Below are 8274 nucleotides of genomic sequence, written 5' to 3' on the forward strand. Positions count from 1 at the left end.
CTCATACCCCCAAGCCCCCATCCCTAAGTCTCCTTCACGAAGGGCTCCACGAGTCGTGGTCCCTTCTGTGAAGTTGAGGAAGTAGCTAAGGTTTTGGGTGGCCATTTTTCCAAGGCCAAGGAAGCTTCACGAGCCCCTTCACGAGCCGTGGAGTGCACCACGATCCGTGGTCCCACTCGTGAAGGTGGGGCAGTGTGCTCTTAGCTAGAGGAAGCCTTGGCTTGTCCCCTTTTTCTTGGCGTCTGTCCCTTGGCCTTGACTCAAATAGAGAGGAGGGAGTATTTGATTTCAATTGGGTGTTTTAGAATAATGACTTAGTCTTGTGAATTTTGACTTAAAAACAACTTATATAGTCCCACTAAAAATGGCCATCCAAAACCTTAGCCACTGCCTCAACTTCACGGAAGGGACCACGGCTCGTGGATCCCTTCGTGAAAGACACTTAGGCATGAGGGCTTGGGGGCATGAGGTAGCCTAGCTCTTGCCTCACCCTTCACGAGTGTGACCACGGATCGTGGTCATCACCATGACTCGTGAAAGGGTATGTGAAAATGCCTTGGGCGAGGGGCCCTTGTGCTCCAAAATCAAGGACAGTGCCTCACCTTCACGGGTAGGACCATGGCTCGTGGTCCACACCACGGCTCGTGAAGGGTGGTTCGTTGTCCCTGACGGGAGCAATTAAATGAGGGTCAATTAAGTCAATTCCTTTTTTGTCCAATTAAAGTGGGGTTGTTTTGGGTATTTTTAGGGGGACTATATAAGTTGTTTTTAAGCCAAAATTCACAAGACTAAGTCATTACTAGTATACGTACCCGCGCGTTGCGTGAATATTTTAAAATGAATAATTTTTTAATTTAAAAATAATTCATATGAATTATTATTGAGTATTAAAATTGCAGGTGCAATCGTATATAATGTTTTGATTTTATATTAATAGTTGATGCTAATAAAACTTTATCCTAAACTATGTGGAGTGGGCATACATTCTTTAAAGAGACAACACATTTTTCTAACAACTTCTATTTTTCATTGTATAATGAAATTAATAATAGCATATGTGGTGTGTCTTAGATTGATATTTGTGTTAATTAATCAATTTTAAAATTTTTAGACCGGATTTGAACCTAGCATTAAAAATAATAACTCTAACTTTAGTAAAAATATAAATATAATTTGCAAAACATATTGCAACCTATTTAGCACACTCCTCTCTAGTTCAAACTTGCAAAGTAAAACGATTTTCATTTAATTAAACAAATATAAATTCATAAAATAAGGATACACAAAATCAAATTATTATTCAAATTTAAAAAACTTACACGTTTGGATAGTAATTTGGATAACTACCATTTTTAAAAACAAATTTTAAAAGGAGACCTCAGAAGCAGTTAAGTCCTTTTTATTTTTATTTATTTTTCCAAAACCGTATTGTTTTTTTAGTGTTTACCCTTTTTGTTTTTATTGTCAATTGTTAAATTAATTTAATTCATAAATTCTACATATTATTTTATATGCAGATTATTTTGTTTTAATAAAAAAAAAAATATGTGGGGATTCCTTTTTGTTTTTTTCTTTTTAAACTGATTTTTTAAATTTGCTTCCTATATTTATATAATGCAAACATTAAAGAAAATAGGATAGTAATTCCTGTTTTTAGAAATCTTTTTGAAAAATAGTATAAAATTAATTTGAAAATTATAATTAGCTTTAAAATTATTTAGGAGTTGTAATTTTATTTTATTTTTGTTAAATTTTGATCTAATAATTACAATAATTGGAATTACAATAATTTGAATTATGGATTTCTTAAAAGGAAGAAAAAAATTGTTAATCAGTTACCCTTATTTTAGGAATCCATTACTATCCTTTTCTGTGTAACTCATATATATATATTTAGAATTCATTTTGAAAATTAGTATAAAATTAATTTGAAAATTATAATTAGCTTTAAAATTATTTAGCTAACCCCCCCACCCCCCCCCCCCCCCCCCCCTTCTCTCTCTCTCTCTTTCTCTCTCTCTATATATATGTATATGTTTGAATTATCCATAATGGTAATGTATAGTTGTAATTGATTACAAATTAATAAAAAGCTAATTGATTAGGATATTGATTTGAATAAATACTAAAGCTTTAAACTACTCTCGAAACTGATGTATATTTTTTAAAAAAAAAGTAATTTCAAAAATTTTGAATGTAAAAACTTAAAAAACTATAAGAAAATAAATAACTATAAGAATTTGATTTATTTTCTTCAAATGTTAATACCAAATTGCTAACGTTTTACCCTGTTAGGTAGTCCCGTAGTTTACTAAATTTTTTGGTTTGAATTTATAACATTAAAACATAATTAATAATAATTTAAAATTTAAGTAGATGTAAACAAAATAAATTTAAAATCCTAATTTTATATCTTAGGCATATTTTGTGGAAATACAGTTTCAATAAAATAGAATCTTATTAGAAGAATGTGTCTAACTTCTTTTTGAAAATGAAACTGTTTTAAAAAATATTATAATTTGTTGAAATTTAATTTTATTCTATAAATATTAAAATCATGCATGTGGGTGTTTGTGAGTTAGTGAGGATGTGGGGGTCAAGGACGTGCATGATTTTATTTAGCTTTGTTCCTTTTTCTTTTTCTTCTTTTTTTCTAAAAAGATTAATATGATTTATACTTTATGTTTTAACCTAAACATATACTTAATATTTTGATTTAATTAAACTAATCTAATTGTATATATATTGTAGTTTTTAATTTAAATTCAATCTTCTTACATTGTTAGGTTTTATGAAATATGAATGAAATTGTAAATATTATCTATATTAATTTTTCTTTATTTCCAAAATTCTTAGGCATTTAAACAAATTTTTTTAATTTTCTATTTTAAAATTACAATAATTTGAATTATGAATTTCTTAAAAGGAAGGAAAAAGTTATATATATATATATATATAATTTAAACGTTTGAATTATCCATAACGGTAGTTGTAACTTATTACAAATTAATAAAGCTAATTGATTTGAATAAATACTAAAGCTTTAAACTACTCTCGAAACTGATGTATTATTAAAAAAAAAAAGCAATTTCAAAATTTTTGAATGTAAAAGCTTAAAAAAACTATAAGAAAATAAATAACTATAAGAATTTGATTTATTTTCTTCAAATGTTAATACCAAATTGCTAACGTTTTACCCTGTTAGGTAGTCCCGTAGTTTACTAAATTTTTTGGTTTGAATTTATAACATTAAAACATAATTAATAATAATTTAAAATTTAAGTAGATGTAAACAAAATAAATTTAAAATCCTAATTTTATATCTTAGGCATATTTTGTGGAAATACAGTTTCAAAAAAATAGAATCTTATAAGAAGAAATGTGTCTAACTTCTTTTTGAAAATGAAACTGTTTTAAAAAATATTATAATTTGTTGAAATTTAATTTTATTCTATAAATATTAAAATCATGCATGTGGGTGTTTGTGAGTTAGTGAGGATGTGGAGGTCAAGGACGTGCATGATTTTATTTAGCTTTGTTCCTTTTTCTTTTCTTTTTCTTTTTCTTCTTTTTTTTTCTTAAAAGATTAATATAATTTATACTTTATGTTTTAACCAAAACATATACTTAATATTTTGATTTAATTAAACTAATCTAATTGTATATATACTGTAGTTTTTAATTTAAATTCAATCTTCTTACATTGTTAGGTTTTATGAAATATGAATGAAATTGTAAATATTATCTATATTAATTTTTCTTTATTTCCAAAATTCTTAGGCATTTAAACAAATTTTTTTAATTTTCTATTTTAAAATATCATTAATTGATTTTTCCTTGAAAATTTCAGTCTTATCTAATATACTAGTAAAGAAAGCCCGGGTCTTATCTAATATATGAAAAATATATTTGAAGCTATATGATAGAGAACTTGAGTTGACCTTCTCTTTTGTTTATTTATCTTAGCAGAAAAACTTCACATAATAATATCAATGTATAGTTACATAATTTATTATATTTTTATTTGAATTTTTAATTTATTTCATTCAAATATTTTAAACACGTGATTTATGTTTTTCTTACAATATATTTTTTAAATTTTTAAAAATAAAGGCACCAAAACGTGAGAGACAACATGAAACATGAATAAGGATATGCATGCAACATAATACCTCTATTGCATTAAAAAATCAAGAATCTGCATAAGAATTATAAAAGAATTTACCACATGCATCATAAAAAAGAATTAAAGTATAAGCATTGTAATATACATAAAATGAAATCTTATTTTTATGTGGATTTATGTTATGTGAACATAAATTGAAATTCAAGTGTTAGAAACTTTTTTTTTTATTACAATTTTCAAATATGAAAGTGATTAATACAAAATAGATTTTCATTTACCATCTCAATAGAAAAGAAAGAAATCAACGGAATTGAGAATATGTTCATCAATGTCAAAAAAACATTGGTTGAGCAATCACTTTAGTGCAATGAACGTACAATGATCCCAAAATACTTAAAAGAACACCTAGAACATTTAAGTTTAATTGTTTAATTTTGTTAAAGAACACATTTTAATATTGAGAGCCGAACAAATTCAAAATTCAGATTGCTTCATGTTACTATATCATGGTACATTTTAGGAAGATCTAAAAAGTAGAATAGTATTCATATCAACCGACAACATAACTATAATACAACAAATGACTAAACATATTTCCTTTTAAAATTCAGATCGCTTCAGTGTTAATATATCATGGTACATTTTATGAAGATCTAAGAAGTAGAATATTATTCATATCAACCGACAACATAACTATAATACAACAAAAGCTAAACATATTTCCTTTCAAAATTAAATAAGCACATTGATTGTATAAAACATACTTCGTATCTTAAACAAAATTAAAAAAAACTCCTTTCGATTAATAGGAGAAACTATAAAATTATCTTAGAAGAAACATCAATGTCGTCTACATCTCTTTCTAAAAATTCTTCTAAGCCAAGAAATCTTCTCTTCATTAACTAATTAAAAAAAAAAAAATCAAACAACACTAAAATCACCCAAAGGAAATGCAAATCGAAACATAGCCATGAACTAAGAAATTGCAAAGAGCGTTTTTTGCTTGTTTCAACAAGAAAAAAAGCAGTAAATATATATTTAATGAAATTCTATTGTTTCAAATAACTATAAAAAATTTAAATTTTCAAAAACAGTAACCATTTTTTTTTATATAATTATAAAAATTTGTATTGTTGACATGTGTCATTCTAATTATAATTATTGACATGTGTCTATATTTATTTATTTAATTATTAATTATTTAAAATTTTGAAAATTTTGTGGTGTTGACATGTGTTAATTTTTCTTCTCCTTTTATATATAGATAGATTCTAAAACACCCAATTGAAATAAAAAATTCCCTCCTCTCTCAATATTTCTCTCTCTAAACTCAAGGAAGAGGAAAGGAGCCATCGGAGCAAGGGTTGTGAACTTCAAAGGTTCTTCCTCAAATTTCTAAGGTATTTCTAGTCAAGTATGGCTGCTTTTCATCTATGGGTAGTCTCCACCCATAGAGTCCCCTCAAAAGTTGGTTTTCAAGATTTCAAATTCCTCAAATCTAGGGTTTTCAATCTATGTCATGGGTCTTCTTCCAAAACGTTTTTAATTGTTAAATTATGGTTGATTATGATTGGTTATGGTAAATTATGATTGGAATAGTGAAGTATTGGTGCTTTATGATGAAAATTCCCCATAGACCCATGATTCCCCCATATTGACAAATCATGAATTGATAATGTGGGTTGGTTGATATTGGAAGTATGTTAATTGATTGTGTTTATGATGAATTAGTTATTGAATCATGAAATCCTTCCTATGTCATGTAGTAATTGTGTATGTTTGGGTTGGTTGTGATTCATGGCCCTTGTAGGGAAAAATTATGAGGGTTTGTACATCTTTATGAGAATTGTGTATAAGCTATGATTCACTTAGAAAGTGAAGACCTTATGATTATTGTGTAAATTGTGGTATTGTTGAAAGATCATTCTCCCCTACCCTTACACATGAGTATGTGTGATATGTCTTTGAATATGATGTTGTTGTATTGATTGTAAGGCCATTCTCATGAACACACTATGAATAAGATGTAAAAGGTTTACTCACATGTTGATGATTCTAAGGTTGAAAGGACATTCTCACCTAATGAATCTATGAGCTAATTATGATGTTATGTGGGTTTGAGTGTCTAGTGCATTCTTTCATGAACATGAACTTATGTAAAGACTTAATATGACTTTTAAAGGGAATTATGCTTAGCACCGAGTGTATATGAAAGTGAGATGGAAGCTTTTACGTTAGAAAGTCCGGCTTCCCAATGTATGTTATCTCATGAGATGGAAACCTTTTACGTTAGAAAGTCTGGGTTTCTAGTAGCAATCTCCTTATCCCATAACTATGTGCCCACATAGGTCTTTAGCTAATGGATCCACCTAAATGCTATACATGTTAGTTCTACCTTAGGCAAGTAGGACACCTCTTTTCGGTGTGGGGTCATGACACCGGATTTCATGTAGCTCACATGGTCTATGTCGGTTAAGGCTAAATTTACCTACATGATAAGAACATGAACAAGAACAAGAATATGAACCATGAACATGAATATGAACTATACTTATGACTTTTTATTGAGTTTTACTTAGTGTGAGTAGGGGTATGGGACTTCACTTGTACATTGCACAAGTAGACTTATAAAGGTGTTGTGGGGTGGTTTCTCTTATGCTATGAAGACTCATGAATTATGTATACATGACATGTATGAATGTTAAGGTTGACTTTACTTGTTACAAGTTATGAATATGAATGTTTCCTTGTATATGGATATTAGCTATGAATAAGGTCAAGGTATGATATGCATGATGTTGGTGGCCTAAAAGTGGTACTTGGAATATGGCTGGGTTATGGGATCTTGCCTTTGCATTGCACTAGTATAGCTTTGGGATTGCTTATGATATGTTTTGACTTATGTTCTTTTATAAATGTGCATAATGGATTTTAAACTTAATAAATGCATGGTTTCAACTAAATGTCCCTTTTATGCATGTTTTAAGGATTTTTATGCATGACTTCCATACTTAGTACTTATGTGCTAACCCATATTTCTACATTTTCTTAAAAGTGTAGGTTCCGATCGTTGAGGCATACTTCTTCTTTCAAGTGAAGTTTGGGTTAACTATTCCCTAAGCTTGGTGAGTCCTCATGGTCTGAGGACAAGACATTATTCATTTCTAGTTCCTTTGCATTTTCTATTTTGTAGCCTATGTTGTAAAAAGGGGTGTGGCCCTTATTTGACTCTCTATTGTATTCGGTTGTTGTAGATGGTGATTGAGACAAAGGTCTAGACTCTTATATTGCTTTTATGAGAAAGACTTCTATTGTAAAAAGTTTTAATTCCGCATCATTTTTATGACTTTATGTTTATGATTATGCTAAGGGCTTGTATGAGACCCCTTCGGGGTCAAGTACACCGTGTTGCTCCTAGGGGGTATCCCCGGGTCGTGACAAACTTGGTATCATATACTGCAGGTTATGTAATTAACATCCGAATAAATGTAATTCTAGTTACTGGCGAGTATATGTCGAAAAAATCAAGACCTTATTCTTGTCTAAAAAGCTTTGACAAAAGTCTTGTTTTGTATTTGTCAACAGTTCCATCAACTTTCATTTTTCCTTCTGAAAATTCACTTTGAACCCAAAGGTTTATTTCCTGGAGGAAGAACAACAAAGTTCCAATAGGATTGCTTAAGATTGAATCAATCTCACTATTGACACCATCTTTTCAAAAGGATGAGTCCACAAAAGACATAGGAAATGTTACAAAATCATATCCGAAGGAAATATGTCCTTTGAATTTTAGTACCCCTATGTATATCTTTATTAAGTACATTCTCCCACTACTAAAAAAAACAGTGAATACTGACCTAAAAATTTCTGACCTCAAATGGAGGTCGGTAATTTCCGACCTCCGGAGGTCGGTATTACAAGTAGTCGGTTTTTATGCAAAATAAAGCGGGAAAACCAAATTCCGACCTCTGGAGGTCGGAATTTTTCCCGAAAAATATGAATTACAATAAAAACTGACCTTTTGATGTCGGTATTAAACAAATAAATAAATAACAATATATTTATTTTTTCTCAATAGGTTTTGTGTAAAAAAAATAACAAAAAAAATTATAATACCGACTTCCGTATGTCGGTAAAATTAAATAGTA

Source organism: Solanum tuberosum, unplaced genomic scaffold, assembly GCF_000226075.1.
Source record: "Solanum tuberosum cultivar DM 1-3 516 R44 unplaced genomic scaffold, SolTub_3.0 scf00011, whole genome shotgun sequence".
Taxonomy (NCBI): Eukaryota; Viridiplantae; Streptophyta; class Magnoliopsida; order Solanales; family Solanaceae; genus Solanum; species Solanum tuberosum.